Source organism: Procambarus clarkii, chromosome 7 (assembly GCF_040958095.1).
Source record: "Procambarus clarkii isolate CNS0578487 chromosome 7, FALCON_Pclarkii_2.0, whole genome shotgun sequence".
Classification (NCBI taxonomy): Eukaryota; Metazoa; Arthropoda; class Malacostraca; order Decapoda; family Cambaridae; genus Procambarus; species Procambarus clarkii.
The window spans coordinates 1,539,963-1,561,737 of record NC_091156.1 but is presented as its reverse complement, the minus strand read 5'-3'; positions in this window follow the sequence as shown (position 1 = coordinate 1,561,737).

Genomic DNA, 21,775 nt, shown 5'->3' with positions numbered 1-21,775 from the left:
CCTTCCTTTCCCCCTCTCCTCATCCTTCCAGCCCCCCCCCCTCTCTTCATACCCCTCCTTCTCCATCTCCCACTCCAAGTGATGTCCCACCACAGGAACACTCAAGCCTGCCCAACACCCCAGTTATATCATGGGTCCCCATGTTATGTCTCATATTCACGGTGATGCGGGCAGGTAGCGACGCGGGGCCGCGGGGCACATGGAATTGGAATTGAAATTGAAACTCTTTGGAAGCCGCTCCGGAGATAAAGTAATCCCAGAAGGGGTATCTCGTCTTGCGGAACAGTCAGACCAGGATTCATTGAGCCCTGACGTGTCTACAGTCGAGATCTGTACCTTTTGTCTCAATCATGACGGCTGTCGGCTGACTATTTACTGCGTAGTTTACGAGCTCAAAAAGCACTACGAAGTTTAACTCGAGAAATGGTTAGTATTGTTGTGGACAACCTCGTAAATTGTTTTAACGACTATCGACTAAAAGATTTCTCAATCTCTACAATTATAAATTTGCTGTATTTCAGACGCTTGAAATACAGTGTAAGACAAAGTGAAAGAGTTAAATTCAATCCTACAGGCACAAATAGGTGAGTACATACCCTCCGCGCGTGCGAGCTCTCTCAGCTCTGCCCTCTCCCACTCCCCCCTTCTCTCTCTCTCTCTCTCTCTCTTTTTATCTCTTTCACCAAACACACACACACACACACACACACACACACACACACACACACACACACACACACACACACACACACACACACACACACACACACACACACACACACACACACACACACACACACACACACACACATACACACACACATTCTCTCTTTCTACCTTCCCTCGCCTCCCTCCCTCCCAAACATCAATCATTGACATTTCTAAATTCAACAAGACATGTCCCATATTTCCGTTAACCCAAAAAATGGTGAGTGGTGATCGAGGAGATAGACCACACCAGGGGACGGCTCCCACTGCCTTACACCACCTCCAGCACCACCCGCAGCCGCAGCCTCGCTTCTTATTAACATGGAATATTCGCCGTTTGTTATTGTTGTTGTGCCGTCCAGACTATTAGTATAAATTACCAAAGATGCCAATGGTGAAGGATTAATCAGTGTTGTGTAGCGTCGACACTGGTCGCTGGTGTTGATCTGTGTTGTGTAGCGTCGACACTGGTCGCTGGTGTTGATCTGTGTTGTGTAGCGTCGACACTGGTCGCTGGTGTTGATCTGTGTTGTGTAGCGTCGACACTGGTCGCTGGTGTTGATCTGTGTTGTGTAGCGTCGACACTGGTCGCTGGTGTTGATCTGTGTTGTGTAGCGTCGACACTGGTCGCTGGTGTTGATCTGTGTTGTGTAGCGTCGACACTGGTCGCTGGTGTTGATCTGTGTTGTGTAGCGTCGACACTGGTCGCTGGTGTTGATCTGTGTTGTGTAGCGTCGACACTGGTCGCTGGTGTTGATCTGTGTTGTGTAGCGTCGACACTGGTCGCTGGTGTTGATCTGTGTTGTGTAGCGTCGACCCTGGTCGCTGGTGTTGATCTGTGTTCTGCTGGCTTGCTGGTCACTTGCCAAGACATTAAAGTCACTGGAAACAAGATAGATGGAAAACGCCCAACATAGTGTCAGTATACACAAATGCAGACGGTGCTAAATTATTGATTGATGTCCTTTACATCAACACTTGATGTCCTTTGTAAGGTGATGGAAAGGCCCCCCCCCCCCCTCCTCCTCCCCCCCCAAAAAAAAAAAATGGAACAGCTGGAGAGAAGGGTTCTAAATTGTAACGAAACTCCAGAATTCGTTCAGTGATGGCGAACCCTACTTTATGAATTCAATATAATTTTATGACAAATTAATGATCAGACGAGTACAGAGAAGGCAAATTAGATTTCTTATTATCTCACAACTAGAAAGCCCTTGATGCATTATCTCACAGAAGATTATTTAAAAGGCCGGGATGACAATTGAAGGTACTTCACTGTTTGAAGGATTCACAATAGGGCAGAATCATCCTAGTGGCAAGGCGAGTCCACACGGACTCTCACTGCTCATGGCACAGATAACTCGTAAAGTAGGATATGCAAAGTTGGCTAACATAAGCATAAGCAATCTGGGACGCAAGTGGGGGAGCGCACATGGAAACTTGGTGCACAAGTAACCTGTGAAGATAGAACTTTTTTAATTTTCTGGGTATGGAAAAATATAAATGAACATATGAGTAATGTGATGGAGGTAGACTTTGTTCACAGATTCCATAATAAGATACGACATAACACAAGAGCTTTGGCATCAAGTTTGTCTGTCAATTGCAGGTTGAAAACCTGAATTCAAGGGCAACAAGACTAAATGAATAAAAATAGTTGAACGAACACACACACACACATCACTTTTTGTGTGTGTGAAAGAGAAAGAACTTTTTCAGTGTCAGAGTAGTTAACAAATGGAATACATTAGGCAGTGATGTGGTGGAGGCTGACTCCATACACAGTTTCAAATGTAGATATGATAGAGGAATCAGGAATCTGTACACCAGTTGATTGAAAGTCGAGAGGCGGGACCAAAGAGCCAAAGCTCAATCCCCGCAAGCACAAGTAGGTGAGTACGAGAATAGAATGAGGAGTGTGGAGGGTGCAACAGTTGCTGGGGTGGTGGGAGAAAGTGACGGGGGGTCAGCAGCCCTTGACAATAGAGACTGACCCTCACCATCTGCCTCCCGTGAGTACTGCTTCCCTCTCTTGTCCCGCCTGCCTCTCTACCTTTTTGTACCACACTCCTGGCGTCTGTGTGTACCACACTCCTGGCGTCTGTATGTACCACACTCCTGGCTTCTGTGTGTACTACACTCCTGGCGTCTGTGTGTACCACACTCCTGGCGTCTGTGTGTACTACACTCCTGGCGTCTGTGTGTACCACACTCCTGGCGTCTGTGTGTACTACACTCCGGGCGTCTGTGTGTACCACACTCCTGGCGTCTGTGTGTACCACACTCCTGGCGTCTGTGTGTACCACACTCCTGGCGTCTGTGTGTACCACACTCCTGGCGTCTGTGTGTACCACACTCCTGGCGTCTGTATGTACCACACTCCTGGCTTCTGTGTGTACCACACTCCTGGCGTCTGTGTGTACCACACTCCTGGCGTCTGTGTGTACCACACTCCTGGCGTCTGTGTGTACTACACTCCTGGCGTCTGTGTGTACCACACTCCTGGCGTCTGTGTGTACTACACTCCGGGCGTCTGTGTGTACTACACTCCTGGCGTCTGTGTGTACCACACTCCTGGCGTCTGTGTGTACTACACTCCGGGCGTCTGTGTGTACTACACTCCTGGCGTCTGTGTGTACCACACTCCTGGCGTCTGTGTGTACTACACTCCTGGCGTCTGTGTGTACCACACTCCTGGCGTCTGTGTGTACTACACTCCGGGCGTCTGTGTGTACCACACCCCGTGTGTACATGGGTTCCACAACTCGTTTGTGTGTAGAATCGTTCAACCATGAATTAACGCTGATTGTGGGATAACAAAAGTACACTATAATTTACAAACTTAATATTGAATTAACTATGTATTAATATTTAATAGCGTTAGCACCCGAAGTAAAAAAAAAAGGACTTTGAGAACACAGGAACCATCTCTGGGAGGCAGAAAGTTGTGCGTAACTGTTGCGTCAATATGAAAAAAAATAACATCTGTGAACTTGCATTCACAGGCATCAGCAAGAAACTTATATCCAGTGGAAAAAAATGTATTTAACTACAGCTCAAAGGCGAAAAGTAACAAGTAACTCTTCATTATAGGCTCTAACAAAAAGGAACAAAAAATAAGTAATTTCAGATGGAAAAAAAAGTAGCAACTGAAGCAATTTCTGATTCAAAAAGTGCCAAGAGAACTAATTTAAGAGTTCAAAAAGTAGCAAGGAGCGTCATCTGTGTCACCTGCCGACGGCCGCTGTCCAATTGAGGAGTCTATTTGACGCAGCATTGGTGGGGCGTTACTCCCCTTTGTGTGAGGTGACGAGGAGGGGCGGGAAGAGGCCGGGAGGGTCCAGGAGGGCGTTGTAGGGCCTGGTGAGGGGGCGAGCAGGGACCAGGAGGGACGAGCATGGCCAGATAGGGGCGAGCATGGCCAGAGAGGGGCGAGCAGGGACCTGGAGGGTCGAGCATGGCCAGAGAGGGGCGAGCAGGGACCAGGAGGGTCGAGCATGGCCAGAGAGGGGCGAGCAGGGACCTGGAGGGTCGAGCATGGCCAGAGAGGGGCGAGCAGGGACCTGGAGGGTCGAGCATGGCCAGAGAGGGGCGAGCAGGGACCGCCTCTCCTGGTCCCTGCAGTCAGTGTTAATACTTTATATATTCAAATTTTGCTTGTATATATGTATTTTCTAGTATTAATACATGTTAGTAATAATATTATGTATAGCATAAAAACTCACACTCATGTATTTGTGAAATTTATATATAGAATTACACCAAGTCCTTCGCACTCTCCTGAGTGCTTTGTCAAGGTCTTAGTGTGTGGTTAGTCGTTGATACGCAAGTCTCGTCCTAACCACATACTCAGACCTTAACAAAACACTCAGGAGAGTGCGAAGGACTTGGTGTAATTCTATATATAAATTTCACAAATACACAAGTGTGGGTTTTTATCCTTTGTTATTATGTCCGTGAGAAGACATTACCATTACTTAATATTATATATCTCACTTGGGAAAGAAGAATCGTACAAATACACATTTTGTTTTGTGTTCCGTCGCTCTCCAAAGCCCAGGATTGCCTGGTGGAGCGGTGCAAGGGTGAGGGACCCCAGGGAGAGACCCCCAGGGTGAGGCCCCCATGGTGGGGTCCCCAGGGTGAGGACCCAAGGGGTGAGGACCCCCAGGGTGCTGGCGCCACCCACACCTACCTCGTAGGTGGTCGTCTATTTAGTGGCCTGGAACTTGGGATTTGGGATGGTCGTTTCCGTGTCTGAAATGGCTGTTCTTTGAGAACTGAGATAGGCTTTTCAGTATTTGTATTAGTCGTTCCTTGAGTCGTTTCCGTGTCTGGAATAGACGTTCGAGGGAGGGGCCGTTCCAGGCATTCAGATTAACTCTGCACCTGCGATCGCTGCCAGAACTTGACCACAGGCCGGAAGAAGCATCGCATCTAGACACCCTTAATCTCGGATGCTTGGCCGATACTGAGCACTGACTAGATATTCAGGTAGGCTCTCGCTCCGAGACGAGTTCCCCAGGAGGCGTGCCTCACTAACTTCCCTCTTCCTCCTCCCTGGCAGGTGCCCAGAGCACACTGCCGTTGCTATCAACACGGAAATTCAGAAGCGGGTTATTTGTGCAGAGTCGGCAGGAAGAGTCTGACCTCCAGAGGCTGACCGTGGCTCCAGAGGCTGACTGTGGCTCCAGAGGCTGGCCGTAGCAGCTGACCGTGGCTCCAGAGGCTGACCGTGGCAGCTGACCGTGGCTCCAGAGGCTGACTGTGGCTCCAGAGGCTGGCCGTAGCAGCTGACCGTGGCTCCAGAGGTGGACCGTGAAGGCTGAGCAAGAAAATAAGTTAGGTTGAGTTTGAACTGTTCCTTTACCGCATGTTAACATGCTTGCGTGCTTGCTCGGTTGCACGCGCGCATCGGGGGTCGATCCTCGGCGATGACGGAAACACATGGATAGAGTTTCTTTCACCCTGATACGCCTGTTCACCTAGCAGTAAATAGGTACCTGGGAGTTAGCCATCTGTTATGGCTGCTTCCTGTGTATGTGTGTGTGTATTCACCTACTTGTACTTGCGCGGGTTAAGCTCTGCTCTTTCGGCCCGCCTCTCAACTGTCAACTGTTACTAACTACTATATATATATATATATATATATATATATATATATATATATATATATATATATATATATATATATATATATATATATTTTTTTTTTTTTCCACCCCACCAGGAAGCAGCCCGCGACAGCTGACTAACTCCCAGGTACCTATTTACTGCTAGGTAACAGGGGCATCAGGGTGAAAAAAAACTCTGCCTATTGTTTCTCGCCGGCGCCCGGAATCAAACCCGGGACCATAGGATCACGTGTCCAGCGTGCTGTCCGCTCAGCCACCGGCCCCTGTGTGTGTGTGTGTGTGTGTGTGCGTGTGCGTGTGTGCGTGTGTGTGGAAAAAAAAGTTGATTGATTGACAGTGGAGAGGCGGGGCCGAAAAAGCTAGAGCTCAACTCCCCGCAGGCACAACTAAGTGAATACACACACACACACACACACACACACACACACACACACACACACACACACACACACACACACACACACACACACACACACACACACACACACACACTTTCCTTTCCATTACAACTTCAGATGAAAGACTCGGAGGTCAAAGGTGAGTGTGTATATGCGTAAATTGCACTGTGGATCTAGCAAACAAAAAATAATTACACCTGTAAGTCACCCTTGTAATTACACCATGTAATTATGCCTTTAAATTAACTCAATAATTAGGACACATATCTGTAATTAGGTCACTCCATTATTTGTAATTTGGACACCCCTTTGCTGAATTAAGATCTCCCCTTTACCTGAATTAAAAATTATGACCATCGCTTGTAATTAGGACTTCAGCTTGTAATAAGGACTTCCGCTTGTAATTATCACATTCCTTCATCTATAATTTGGACATCATTTCATGTAGAATTAGGATGTCCCCTTCACCTATATTTAGGATGTCCTTTTCTGCAATTAGCATCCCGTTTTCACCTGTAATTAGGATGCCGTCTTCACCTGTAATTAGGATGCTCCCTTCACCTGTAATTAAAATGCCCCTTCACCTGTAATTAAAATAATAAAACAATTTATGAGATCCGAAATACTACGAAATTGTTTATGAAAATAATGACCTTGGGTTGTGAAATTGTGGAGCTCGTAAATGGTTTAATCAATGTAAACAAAGCTGCTATGATTGAGAAAAGATGTGCTTCGTACGTGCTTGCGTAAATGCTTGATATATCCTGCCCCCTGGTCATCTACCGTTACAGTCTACCCTTCTCTTGGTGCTTGTCTACAGCTCAGCGATTAAGAGCGCCTCCAAAATGCTGAGGCGGAGACGGAACGTGAATCCATTTCACGTTCTAAACATAATTCATTTAATTAATTTTTCAGTGTTCTTATTTCCTGCCACTTTATCACCTCCCAACACCTTTGACATTCGGTCCTTCATAAGAGCCGCCCGTTATCTTGAGGTTATCTTGAGATGATTTCGGGGCTTTTTAGTGTCCCCGCGGCCCGGTCCTCGACCAGGCCTCCACCCCCAGGAAGCAGCCCGTGACGGCTGACTAACATCCAGGTACCTATTTTACTGCTAGGTAACAAGGGCATAGGGTGAAAGAAACTCTGCCCATTGTTTCTCGCCGGCGCCCGGGATCGAACCCGGGACCACAGGATCACAAGTACAGTGTGCTGTCCGCTCGGCCGACCGGCTCCTCGTGAAGTAATTTACTGTGTGACTTATTTGTTTTTCTCTTTGACAAGATTGTGCTCTTGGGCTGGGCAAATTTGTTTGCCATAATTTCCCCCTCCTGTCCACCAGCCCCAGCCCCGATAGTCTTGTAAAGTTAGTTCCAGCCCCTAATCCCATCCATCAGTTCCAGTCATATAGTGACGATCCACCTATCTTTTTTTCATAAGTCGTAACTAATCTGTTCACGCCTAACCAGCCGATCATTTCCAACACAGCCTTTGTAATCCTCAAAGTCCAAGTGTCCCAAATGATCAGTCACAAGAACTAATGCTAAATAGCCATGCCAATATTCCTGCCGCAGTCAGACATACCTCGGGTGTATTCCTCCTCCCTCGGGTGCCTCCCACCTATCTCCCATCTACCCTGGGGGCTTCCCATCTACTCCAGGTGCCTCCCACCAATCCCACGTTCGTTCTCCCGTGTATCTTCACCTTTTCCATCTGTAATACTTAGTATCAGTCTGTTGTTCACCTTCCCCGTCTCTCTAGGCTCCGGCTCATCATCTCTGTCCTTTATGTGGCTAAACTGTTGATTTCAAGAGCTTTCCTGTCTCATCCTGGCCTGTGGTCTTCCTTCCCTGCCAATTCCTTGGTCCGTTTGGCAATCACGTGGGTCATCACAATTTGGCTGATCAGGTAACACCAACTTAAACTTGTCAACTTCATTCTTCTTTTCATTTTCCCGTCTCTTCTATTCACCAGCCGTGTCTCTCCCAATCTCTAAGTCTTCCCCTTATTTTCCCACTCCCTCCCCACCCCGGACAAACAGATGTGAGGTAGGACATTGAAATGGTAATAAGGCCTCCCCGAGCGGCTGTCAAACTCGCATAATACGAGGCATAAAAAACTCGCGTCAGAAAGAACTACGTTATTGCCCTCCTTCCCTAACGCGTTCGTTGCCAGAGTTTCCTCCTTCCCCTCTGTCCTTGCGTTCCTCAATATGTCCTTACGTCCCTCTATATGCCCTTACGTCCGTCCTTATATTTCTGCCTATATCCTTGCGCCCCTCACTTTATCCTTATGTCCGTCCCTCCATTCTTACGGCCCCTTCCTGCATCCGTTCTTCCCTTAGTGACGACAGCCTTGATTGACGACATTGCCTGAGGTGTCTTTCATCAACGTCTTTTTTATCGTCTTTTTCATCCTTATCGCCCTCCCCATCGCCTTCACCATTACCATCACCTTCGCCATTACCATCACCATCACCTTCACCATTAGCATCACCAACATATATCAGGTCTGAGTTACTTCAGCTCTCCTCACGCTTCTGGGGGAAGCTCTCGCTTCAAAACTTTTGATGTAATTCAGAGTAAAGTTAGTTCGCCTCATCAAACCTCAGGTGATCTTGAGTCATCCTCCACCCGACGATGCGTGGCTCCTCCATTACCATGGAGGAGCCACGCATCCTCCTCCATTAATGCGTTAATCCTAATCCATTAAAAGTTAATCCTCCATTACCATGGAGGATTAACTTTTCATTGTTAATCCTGGAACAGAGTTTCAGGATTGTGTAAATTTGTTTTCATTTATATGATGTATCATAACTAGCACCCAAGGTACACCAGTTACCTTTCCTGTCGTGTACTACACGTCTTCAAGAAGGCCTGTGACAATAAGTTGCAGTTGATGGCTCTGGAAGAATCTTTATCTTTATCTCCCAAGTTAGTCTGTGATGTGATACATTTTATAAAGTTAAGTGATGACGTTTTGAATTATTAGTATAATAATTACGCCTGTGATCTTTATTATTAATACATTTGGTAATAATGACGGCACATTCACCGTCATTCTCACCATCGTCATAATGTCCTCACTATCACCCACCCTGGTGACCGGCTAGGAAGATAATGATAAACTTCGCACCACTGGAATTTTCGGCATGTTATTGGTGGGTTGCCAGCTGACCGGGGTAGCATCCCCTCCCGTCGTTTTTCTTTCTCACATTTCCTCTCCCCCCTTCTTTCTCATTCCCTCTCCTCCTTCTTTCTCATTCCCTCTCCTTCTTTCTCATTCCCTCTCCTCCTTCTTTCTCATTCCCTCTCCTCCTTCTTTCTCATTCCCTCTCCTCCTTCTTTCTCATTCCCTCTCCTCCTTCTTTCTCATTCCCTCTCCTCCTTCTTTCTCATTCCCTCTCCTCCTTCTTTCTCATTCCCTCTCCTCCTTCTTTCTCATTCCCTCTCCTCCTTCTTTCTCATTCCCTCTCCTCCTTCTTTCTCATTCCCTCTCCTCCTTCTTTCTCATTCCCTCTCCTCCTTCTTTCTCATTCCCTCTCCTCCTTCTTTCGTAAGCACTTCTTTCCAATCCTCTGTTTTGTAACTCTTCTTTCCCACTATTTTCTCTTCCATCTTTCTCCCTCCCTTACTGTTCCTCTAACCCCTCCCATTCCTCACTCATGCCCAGTCTCCTCAACATGTCATCATTGCAAGGTTTTTACGTTTTCTAACAGTACAAAGACATCCTACATAAAGTATTAGTCAATTCCCAGTCCCCCACCTCCCTCTTCCACCACGCCCTCTCCCCCCTTACTTATCCCCCCTACCCTCTGTACCCTTCCCTAACCCACTCTTTATCTTCCTCCCCTACCCCTCACCCCCTCCCATAGGTATCCTTCCCTTTCCCCCCATCCTATCCCTTCCACCTCCTCGTAGTGGTATTTAGCTCCTGACCGCTGTGACGACTTTATCGCCAGTGCCAATGCTGGGGTAGATCGCTAACGCTTGGCGAAGTGATGCCCAGTGGACGGAGACGCCACACGGAAATAAAGACCGTTTTTATGAAGGTGTATGTGGGTGGGGCTGAGAGGGGTGAAGGGGAGAGGGGTGGGAAGAGAAGGGGGGACGGAGTGAGGTAGGGAGGCGGGTTTAAGGGGGTTAGAGGGGGGGAGATGAAGAGGGATGGGAAAGGTGGGGGGGAGGCATGGTAGTGTATATTGAACCGTGGCTCCTGCCTGCTTCTGACACTTATGACAGATTAAATCACACGGTTTTGACACCTTTATAAGGAGACACTTCATGCGACACCCCCTCCCTTCTCTTTTTTTGCTCTCTCTCTCTCTCTCTTTCTCTCTCTCTCTCTCTCTCTCTCTCTCTCTCTCTCTCTCTCTCTCTCTCTCTCTCTCTCTCTCTCTCTCTCTCTCTCTCTCTCTTTGCTTACCTCTCCCAGTAGAGATAAAAATATATAAAAACAGATAATTTTTTTTTTATAGATATCAAATAGATAAAAATAGATGCAAATGTATGAATAAAAATATGTAATAAATGAATATTTAAGTTATGCAAATTCTGTATTCATGTATTTTAGTACAATGGTATATGCGTGTGTTTTTACCTATATGTTCTCCCTCATATGTATCTTCTGGTATTGGGCTCCTCCTTCTCCTGGTCTTCTGCTGTCGGCTATTTGGCACAGCGACTCCTGACCATCTTGTGGTCAGTCGCAGCTGTAGAGGAAGATGTTGATGGTTACCCTCCTCCACCGCCTCTTAGCTAGCACAGTGATTGTAACCATGATATATATGTGCTTCCGCCTACAGTTTAGACCTATTGTCTTGTGTACGACCCCTCTGTCTTGCGTGACAGTGAATACCAGCATTATCCTCACTTTAATAAGACTTAATCGAAATCCTCAGATCAGGCAAAATTGTAAATAATTTTGTCAATATGATGTTAATAATAATAAGCATCCTCACTGCCAGTCAGGAGAAAAACTCTAAAATTTCACTCCTGACTTATCAACGCTCCCGAGATCCACCTGTGTCTTTTCACTGTAGTCCCGTTGATGGTAAACGTGTTGTCTGGTATGTTGTGGTTGAGTCTTCTCTTTTCTGATTTCTTGGTTTAGCATATTCTCATATATTCCAGGTGTCTCAATACTAGTGCCACCCTTATGGAGAATGTCTGTACTTTTTAGATTTTATGTTTCGTTGTATCGAGTAAAGCGATTCAGATTAGCGGTGTTTTTGGAACTACAGTTCTTACTTGATTCATGGAACACCCGCGGGTGTGGTGACTTGTAGAGCGGAAGAGCTGTCAGGTCATTTGTTTTTTTTTGTAAAATATTGTATAGGTGACTGTACTGGAGGTTTCTAAGTAGAATGGCCATTCGCCTTTCATGGTGGTGAACAGACTCCACCACCCATCTTGTGTGAGACTTTCTCTTTATTGTCTTCTGTGAGTTTTATTTGGATGCTGCATCAGATGTTCCTTTTTTGAAGATTTTGGCTGTTGGTGATTCGACAGTTTTTCCGGCTTCCAACCATAAATATTTCGTTTTGGGACATTTAGGTGCCCTCGTGATGCTCTTGAGAGCTATATGTATAAATAAATATAAATAGTTTTATATTTAATAAATTATATAGTTTTTATAAAGAGAAATAAATAGTTTTATTTAGATCAAAGTTGATAAAAGTTTTCCTTTTGAGAGAGTGACGAGTGTCGGGGCAAGGCTGGATCCCATTACTTGGGTGTAGAAAGTCTTGAGCATGTTGTCTTTATTCTCTTGTCAAAACGTTTCTTGTTGTTAATGCATACTCCTCGATATTATATTCTGAGTATATATTTTTTTATTTGCGTTTCAGATCCAACATAAGAGTTCACCTGATTTGCTTGAGGATATTTTAAGCTCTAGTTCTAGACACCTGTGTCCTGTGCTGTTCAGTGCGTCTTGTGCTGGCTGTGAGGTGCACAGTCCGTCCTCCTAAAACGATAGTCCTTATATGAACGGATTTGGTCGAGCTTACCAGTTCGCACTATTAGACCCCCCAAATGTTCCATGTTTTGTACTATTAATTTTACACTCCGGAAAAAAAACATGCTAAACAAACTTAACATTTCTATGCCTAGTGTAGCAAATGTATGTACTCTATTAGACCTAAAAGAGGGAGTATTAGGCCAAGGATTGCTTGAACAGGTTTGGTCATTTTAGTTACATTTCCGATTTAATAGAATGTCATTTGGCAAATTCAAAAATACAAAAGGTGAACTTTTGTGGGTCCAACAGTACATGTTGGTGCTGCATTTTAGGAGGATAGGCTGAGATGCGTCTGACCTTTGGGATAAATTGAGTAGAAATAAAATAAAAAATCGTGTTCAGGGCGTGTAAAGCGTATCCGAAATCCGAGCAGCTTAACCGGAGGATGTTGTGGGGGGTGGGGGGGGGGAGGGGAGGGGGGGGGGGGGAGTGGGAGAGGGGGATTTACTGCGGAGTTTGTCCCGGTTGGCTGGTCCGCACATCCATTCATCTCCCCAGCCTCCCTACTATCGTCCCCTACCGATGTGTTCCTACCATCGATTCCCCTCCCATCGACATCCCTCCGTTCAACCCCTCCCCCCCCATCTCAGCAACCCCCAACCAACCCCCACCGATCCCTGCCTCATTACGGGATTATATCCGCATGAACAGACTCCATCACCCATCTTATATACTACTTTCCCCGCCTCCACCCAGCTACTGACCTGTTCTGTCTCCACCCAGCTACTGAGCTGTTCTGTCTCCACCCAGCTACTGAGCTGTTCTGTCTCCACCCAGCTACTGACCTGTTTTGTTTCCACCCAGCTACTGACCTGTTCTGTCTCCACCCAGCTACTGACCTGTTCTGTCTCCACCCAGCTACTGACCTGTTCTGTCTCCACCCAGCTACTGACCTGTTCTGTCTCCACCCAGCTACTGACCTGTTCTGTCTCCACCCAGCTACTGACCTGTTCTGTCTCACCCAGCTACTGACCTGTTCTGTCTCCACCCAGCTACTGACCTTCCACATATCCACCCACCCACTGACTCTCCACATTTCCACCCCACCCAATCCACCTTCCCAATCTCCTCCCACCTACTGGCCTCCCCTATCACTAAACAGTTACCCCATCTCCACTGTGACATTCTTCGCTCTCTCACCATCTTCATTGCTCATTCACCAACCTGCATCCCTTATCCATGCTCGTTCCTCCTTTATCCACCCACCTACGTCCCATACCCATCCACCTATATGCTTCACGCATCCCCACTACATTGGTTATCTATCCCAAATACGTCTATTTACCATACACCGACCCTTTCTATCCAGGCAGTAAAACGGTCTCAATTAAGTACCTGTTCCGATTCATTTTTGTCATCCTCTCGCCAGTGTTCTCGCCTATCCCTCCCTTTCACAACCCCTCACCTATCCTCCATTTCCACTTTCCTCCACTTACACTATCCCCCTCTATCCTTCCCTAACTCCTACCTAGCTTCTCATTCCACAACCCCCTATCTGCCCTTCCCCCTTACAACCCCACCTATTCTCCCCTTCCACAACCCCCACCTATCCTCCCCTTGCACACCTCGAACCTCTACTCCCCCATAACCCCCATATGTACTCCACAACCCCCACCTGTGAACAAATCCACAAGGGCGGTGACGAGGATTCGAACATGCATCCGAGAGCATCCCAGACGCTGCCTTAATCGACTGAGCTACGACATGGTCAGACAAGAGTTTCAACTCTTTTGACCATGTCGTAGCTCAATCGATTAAGACAGCGTCTGGGATGCTCTCGGACGCAGGTTCGAACCCCCACTTGTACTTCACCACAACATTTGCATATCTCTGCAGCCACAACCCTCACTAATCCCTCACAATCCATGCCTATCTCTCACTCTACAACCCCCTACCTCCAAACAATCCTCACCTATTCCATCTCCAACATCCCCCACCTATCCCTCTCTCACATATCCATCCCCCCCCCACCTATCCTTCTCCCTACCCCCTAACACAAGAATGGTCAAATACAAATTTTAGTTTTTATTAAATTTTTAAACCTTTGCTGTTCATATTTGCTTATTTTGCAATATTTTGTGTCAAAATATATTGGCCAGGAAGTGCAATTTTCAGTCGTGTTTCACTCGTGTTAACAGCCTCAGGTGAGCGTTATTTGTTTCTGTATTTCTGTTTTATTAATATATATATATATATATATATATATATATATATATATATATATATATATATATTATATATATATATATATATATATATATATATAATATATATATATATATATATATATATATATATATATATATATATATATATATATATATATATATATATATATATATATCCTTCCTCCCTCCCTCTAATTTGTAATTTCGGCTTTTTTTTAATGTTACTGAATGTTCTTGATGTTCGTTTTAGTCCTTTTCGGTCCGCGTCGACGTCTCCATTAACGTTCACAATATATGGACATGTTGTTGTTGTTTAAGATTCGCTACTCAGAACAATAAGTTCCAGTTGCTCTCTTAATATAATATTACAATCATTGCCTTCCAGGTGAGGGAAGCGAGGATGGGGGGCCTGGCGACGCCTTGTAGGTGGGATAGGGTGAGATAGGTGGGTAAGTTAATATACGTTCTATCTGTAGCCAAATAACTACATATATTTGCGTGGTGTTTCACTCGGGTAAGGATACAGGGCTATCTACATAGGGAGGCGTATTCAATTTTCGGTTTATGTAAAGTGATGGTTTACCTTATTCCGTGTTCAGGACTAAAGTGTACTTTCTGACTGGTTAATAGGCTACGGTGTGGCCTTAATAACCCCTCCCGCGGTAATAGGTCTGAAACCTAACACCAATCAAGCTCGCCTAAAAGAAGAGTTGGACAGAAGTCGCTTAATTGGAGACCTTATCTGGGAGCCCGACTCGCAGCTTCAAGGAGTGTTAGGACATTGTAGTCACAGTAACGTGGCTGAAGACTTGATGATGGTCCAGGACGGACCGTAACGTTATCGTTTCTTCATTTTCCGTTATGTTTCGAATATAATTTTATGCTGCATTGTCCTCGCCTTGCTCCTCGTGTACACACAGATGATACCTGCAGCTGTGTCGTGGGGGACGGGGGCTGAGGGAAGTACGTTAAATAAGATGAACTTCTTAATTATTGGAACATGTTTCAGTTGTACAGAACTTGTAAATTCCCCCCAGTGACGCCTCTGTTGGGATTAATACCTACGCATGATTCAACCTCAGTTCCGGAACTTATTTCCTGGTGACTTTGTAGTCTCGAACTCCAGCTCCCGGTCCATAGTCTCTTTGTACGATATCCAGCCCCAAGACCACTAACCAGACTCCCCCAATGAATCCAAACGAGAAAGACCTTCCATCTGTGGAAGGCAGCAGACGAAATAGTCTGCGTCTGTACTGTGGCTTACCATACTATGCAAGTCGATTACAATTCAGTTCTTTCTCAAATTCAGTCTCACAAGCCTGCGGGTCGTAAGCTGTAATAATCTTGTGGATCAAATGGTCACCAGGATCAGAGCCTGGATTCTAGCTGGGCTGTGAAAAACTGTCAAAACCGGTCACAGGCAAATCCCGAACATTGCTGGGTTTGTGTTGGGTAGGATGAGTGTTGAGGAGGGGCCGCTGTTCCCGTGTTACTAAGCTTGCTTCCTGGGCCGGCCGGGTGCAATAGGTGGGTTTCGATCCAATTAGTTCTATTTGCACCAGCACTCGCCCGTCTTCGCCAATAGCCGGCGTAATTGGCAGGTGTCTGGCTTATGGGTACGATATCCTCCACCTCGGGTGCCAAGTGCTACTTGAAGTCCCTCAGCCGGTCGGTGAACACGGAGGAGGACGAGTTGTTGAAATGGACAGAGGACTCCAAGTGATTTTAATTAGGTTAAGTAGCGCAGCTGAGGCTCGGTGCAATCGTAGACAGGCACCTGAGGTGATGCACTCGTAGACAGCCACCTGAGGTGATGCACTCGTAGACAGGCACCTGAAGTGATACACTTGAAGACAGTCACATGAGGTAGTGCACTCGTAGACAGGCACCTGACTGCCTGTCTGCCTGCCTGCCTGCCTGCCTGCCTGCCTGCCTGCCTGCCTCCCTGCCTCCCTGCCTGCCTGCCTGCCTGTCTCCCTGCCTGCCTGCCTCCCTGCCTGCATGCCTGCCTCCCTGCCTGCCTCCCTGCCTGCCTCCCTGCCTGCCTGCCTGCCTCTCTGCCTGCCTGCCTCTCTGCCTGCCTGCCTGTGTACCAACCTGTGTTGGCGTCCACGCGCGCCTTCCCAAAGGAGACCAGCAGACGCTGGCAGCAGGGAGTAAAGGGTAACAAAATTAAAATGTATTTCACCGATGTACGATGTTTATTATCTTCTTTTCTCGGTCTGCTGGTATTTTTTTAGCGGCTTTTTTCGTAGACTTGTTGTATGAAGATGATTAGAGCGTGTATATATATATATATATATATATATTTTATTAAATATGACCGAAAAAGTAAGATTAATAATTCTAACACGAATTTTCTCAATCTTTCGTACATTATGCTTCACTGTTGGAGGTAAATCAAAAATCACTTCTCCAAAATTCATTTTTATTTCTAGTCTGACGCGACACGGGCGCGTTTCGTAAAACTTATTACATTTTCAAAGACTTCACAAATACACAACTGATTAGAACTTGCGTTTCCCTGATTTTATATCTACATTTGAGTGAGGTGGGAAGGGTGATGTGGCATTACATTTGAGTGAGGTGGGAAGGATGATGTGGCATTAGAGGATATTAATAGGGTATTAAAAGTATCAACACAAGACAGAACACGAAACAATGGATATTGAATAGAAGTGTTTGTAGAAAGCCTATTGGTCCATATTTCTTGATGCTTCTATATTGGAGCGGAGTCTTGAGGTGGGTAGAATATAGTTGTGCAATAATTGGCTGTTGATTGCTGGTGTTGACTTCTTGATGTGTAGTGCCTCGCAAACGTCAAGCCGCCTGCTATCGCTGTATCTATCGATGATTTCTGTGTTGTTTACTAGGATTTCTCTGGCGATGGTTTGGTTATGGGAAGAGATTATATGTTCCTTAATGGAGCCCTGTTGTTTATGCATCGTTAAACGCCTAGAAAGAGATGTTGTTGTCTTGCCTATATACTGGGTTTTTTGGAGCTTACAGTCCCCAAGTGGGCATTTGAAGGCATAGACGACGTTAGTCTCTTTTAAAGCGTTCTGTTTCGTGTCTGGAGAGTTTCTCATGAGTAGGCTGGCCGTTTTTCTGGTTTTATAGTAAATCGTCAGTTGTATCCTCTGATTTTTGTCTGTAGGGATAACGTTTCTATTAACAATATCTTTCAGGACCCTTTCCTCTGTTTTATGAGCTGTGGAAAAGAAGTTCCTGTAAAATAGTCTAATAGGGGGTATAGGTGTTGTGTTAGTTGTCTCTTCGGAGGTTGCATGGCTTTTCACTTTCCTTCTTATGATGTCTTCGATGAAACCATTGGAGAAGCCGTTATTGACTAGAACCTGCCTTACCCTACAGAGTTCTTCGTCGACTTGCTTCCATTCTGAGCTGTGGCTGAGAGCACGGTCGACGTATGCGTTAACAACACTCCTCTTGTACCTGTCAGGGCAGTCGCTGTTGGCATTTAGGCACATTCCTCTGTTTGTTTCCTTTGTGTAGACTGCAGTGAGGAAACCTCCGCCCTTTTCCATGACTGTTACATCTAGAAAAGGCAGCTTCCCATCCTTTTCCGTCTCGTAAGTGAAACGCAGCACGGAACTCTGCTCAAATGCCTCCTTCAGCTCCTGCAGATGTCTGACATCAGGTACCTGTGTAAAAATGTCGTCAACATACCTGCAGTATATGGCCGGTTTCAAGTTCATGTCGACTAAGACTTTTTGCTCGATGGTACCCATGTAGAAGTTTGCAAACAGGACACCTAGGGGAGAACCCATAGCGACCCCATCTACTTGCTTATACATATGCCCATCCGGGCTCAAGAAGGGTGCCTCTTTAGTACAAGCTTGGAGTAGTTTCCTCAGAATACTTTCTGGCATGTCAAGAGGAGTACAGGCTGGATCACGATACACTCTGTCGGCTATCATTCCGATTGTCTCGTCCACAGGTACGTTGGTAAACAGCGATTCTACGTCCAACGAGGCTCTTATCCCTGTGGCCCGTGCGCCCCGCAGTAAGTCCACAAATTCCTTTGGAGACTTCAGGCTGAAGGCGCAAGGAACATAAGGAGTCAGCAGGCCGTTGAGTCGCTTTGCCAATCTGTACGTGGGTGTGGGTATCTGGCTAATGATTGGCCGAAGTGGGTTTCCAGGCTTGTGCGTCTTGACATTTCCATACGCATATCCAGGTTTATATTCCCCAATGATCTTTGGCAGGTGGAGTCCGGATTTCTTGGCGTTCACAGTTTCGATCAGTTTGTTGACCTTTGCTTTTAATTCGGCTGTAGTGTCCTTCGTTACCCTTTGGAACTTAGTTTGGTCAGAGAGTATGATGTTCATTTTCGCCAGATATTCGTCTTTTTTAAGAATGACATATATTGGCGACTTGTCACCTCTCCTGACAACTATCTCCTTGTTCTCACGAAGGCTTTTAGCTGCCGCTCTAAGCTCGGGGGACAGTATGGTGCTTCTGTAGTTGCCTCGATTCTTTCCTCCTTCTGCAATAAGTTCTGCTTGTAAGGTATCTTTGGTAGTGACCTTCTTTTGTGTCTCGAGGTCGAATATGTCGTCCAACAGAATTTCCAACTCCACTTTCCGGGCCATTTCACTCGGTCTGGACATAACATGACAGTTTATGCCCAGATTTAGGAGAGTGACTTGGTCCTCAGTGAGGTTAATTCCTGCAAGGTTCAGGAAGCCATCTCTTGGTCGTGGAATAAATCTGGGCATAAACTGTCATGTTATGTCCAGACCGAGTGAAATGGCCCGGAAAGTGGAGTTGGAAATTCTGTTGGACGACATATTCGACCTCGAGACACAAAAGAAGGTCACTACCAAAGATACCTTACAAGCAGAACTTATTGCAGAAGGAGGAAAGAATCGAGGCAACTACAGAAGCACCATACTGTCCCCCGAGCTTAGAGCGGCAGCTAAAAGCCTTCGTGAGAACAAGGAGATAGTTGTCAGGAGAGGTGACAAGTCGCCAATATATGTCATTCTTAAAAAAGACGAATATCTGGCGAAAATGAACATCATACTCTCTGACCAAACTAAGTTCCAAAGGGTAACGAAGGACACTACAGCCGAATTAAAAGCAAAGGTCAACAAACTGATCGAAACTGTGAACGCCAAGAAATCCGGACTCCACTTGCCAAAGATCATTGGGGAATATAAACCTGGATATGCGTATGGAAATGTCAAGACGCACAAGCCTGGAAACCCACTTCGGCCAATCATTAGCCAGATACCCACACCCACGTACAGATTGGCAAAGCGACTCAACGGCCTGCTGACTCCTTATGTTCCTTGCGCCTTCAGCCTGAAGTCTCCAAAGGAATTTGTGGACTTACTGCGGGGCGCACGGGCCACAGGGATAAGAGCCTCGTTGGACGTAGAATCGCTGTTTACCAACGTACCTGTGGACGAGACAATCGGAATGATAGCCGACAGAGTGTATCGTGATCCAGCCTGTACTCCTCTTGACATGCCAGAAAGTATTCTGAGGAAACTACTCCAAGCTTGTACTAAAGAGGCACCCTTCTTGAGCCCGGATGGGCATATGTATAAGCAAGTAGATGGGGTCGCTATGGGTTCTCCCCTAGGTGTCCTGTTTGCAAACTTCTACATGGGTACCATCGAGCAAAAAGTCTTAGTCGACATGAACTTGAAACCGGCCATATACTGCAGGTATGTTGACGACATTTTTACACAGGTACCTGATGTCAGACATCTGCAGGAGCTGAAGGAGGCATTTGAGCAGAGTTCCGTGCTGCGTTTCACTTACGAGACGGAAAAGGATGGGAAGCTGCCTTTTCTAGATGTAACAGTCATGGAAAAGGGCGGAGGTTTCCACACTGCAGTCTACACAAAGGAAACAAACAGAGGAATGTGCCTAAATGCCAACAGCGACTGCCCTGACAGGTACAAGAGGAGTGTTGTTAACGCATACGTCGACCGTGCTCTCAGCCACAGCTCAGAATGGAAGCAAGTCGACGAAGAACTCTGTAGGGTAAGGCAGGTTCTAGTCAATAACGGCTTCTCCAATGGTTTCATCGAAGACATCATAAGAAGGAAAGTGAAAAGCCATGCAACCTCCGAAGAGACAACTAACACAACACCTATACCCCCTATTAGACTATTTTACAGGAACTTCTTTTCCACAGCTCATAAAACAGAGGAAAGGGTCCTGAAAGATATTGTTAATAGAAACGTTATCCCTACAGACAAAAATCAGAGGATACAACTGACGATTTACTATAAAACCAGAAAAACGGCCAGCCTACTCATGAGAAACTCTCCAGACACGAAACAGAACGCTTTAAAAGAGACTAACGTCGTCTATGCCTTCAAATGCCCACTTGGGGACTGTAAGCTCCAAAAAACCCAGTATATAGGCAAGACAACAACATCTCTTTCTAGGCGTTTAACGATGCATAAACAACAGGGCTCCATTAAGGAACATATAATCTCTTCCCATAACCAAACCATCGCCAGAGAAATCCTAGTAAACAACACAGAAATCATCGATAGATACAGCGATAGCAGGCGGCTTGACGTTTGCGAGGCACTACACATCAAGAAGTCAACACCAGCAATCAACAGCCAATTATTGCACAACTATATTCTACCCACCTCAAGACTCCGCTCCAATATAGAAGCATCAAGAAATATGGACCAATAGGCTTTCTACAAACACTTCTATTCAATATCCATTGTTTCGTGTTCTGTCTTGTGTTGATACTTTTAATACCCTATTAATATCCTCTAATGCCACATCATCCTTCCCACCTCACTCAAATGTAATGCCACATCACCCTTCCCACCTCACTCAAATGTAGATATAAAATCAGGGAAACGCAAGTTCTAATCAGTTGTGTATTTGTGAAGTCTTTGAAAATGTAATAAGTTTTACGAAACGCGCCCGTGTCGCGTCAGACTAGAAATAAAAATGAATTTTGGAGAAGTGATTTTTGATTTACCTCCAACAGTGAAGCATAATGTACGAAAGATTGAGAAAATTCGTGTTAGAATTATTAATCTTACTTTTTCGGTCATATTTAATAAAATATGTCTACAGGAAAGACTGCTACCAAAATATACTAATATATATATATATATATATATATATATATATATATATATATATATATATATATATATATATAATACAAGTTCTTACATTCTTGTACAGCCACTAGCACGCACAGTGTTTCGGGTAGGTCCTTAATCCTAATTTTCCCCGGAATACGACCCGCCAAATTATTTAACAACCAGGCACCCATTCACTGCTGGGTGAACAAAGGCTACAGTTAAGGATTGGCGCCAAGTAAATCCTC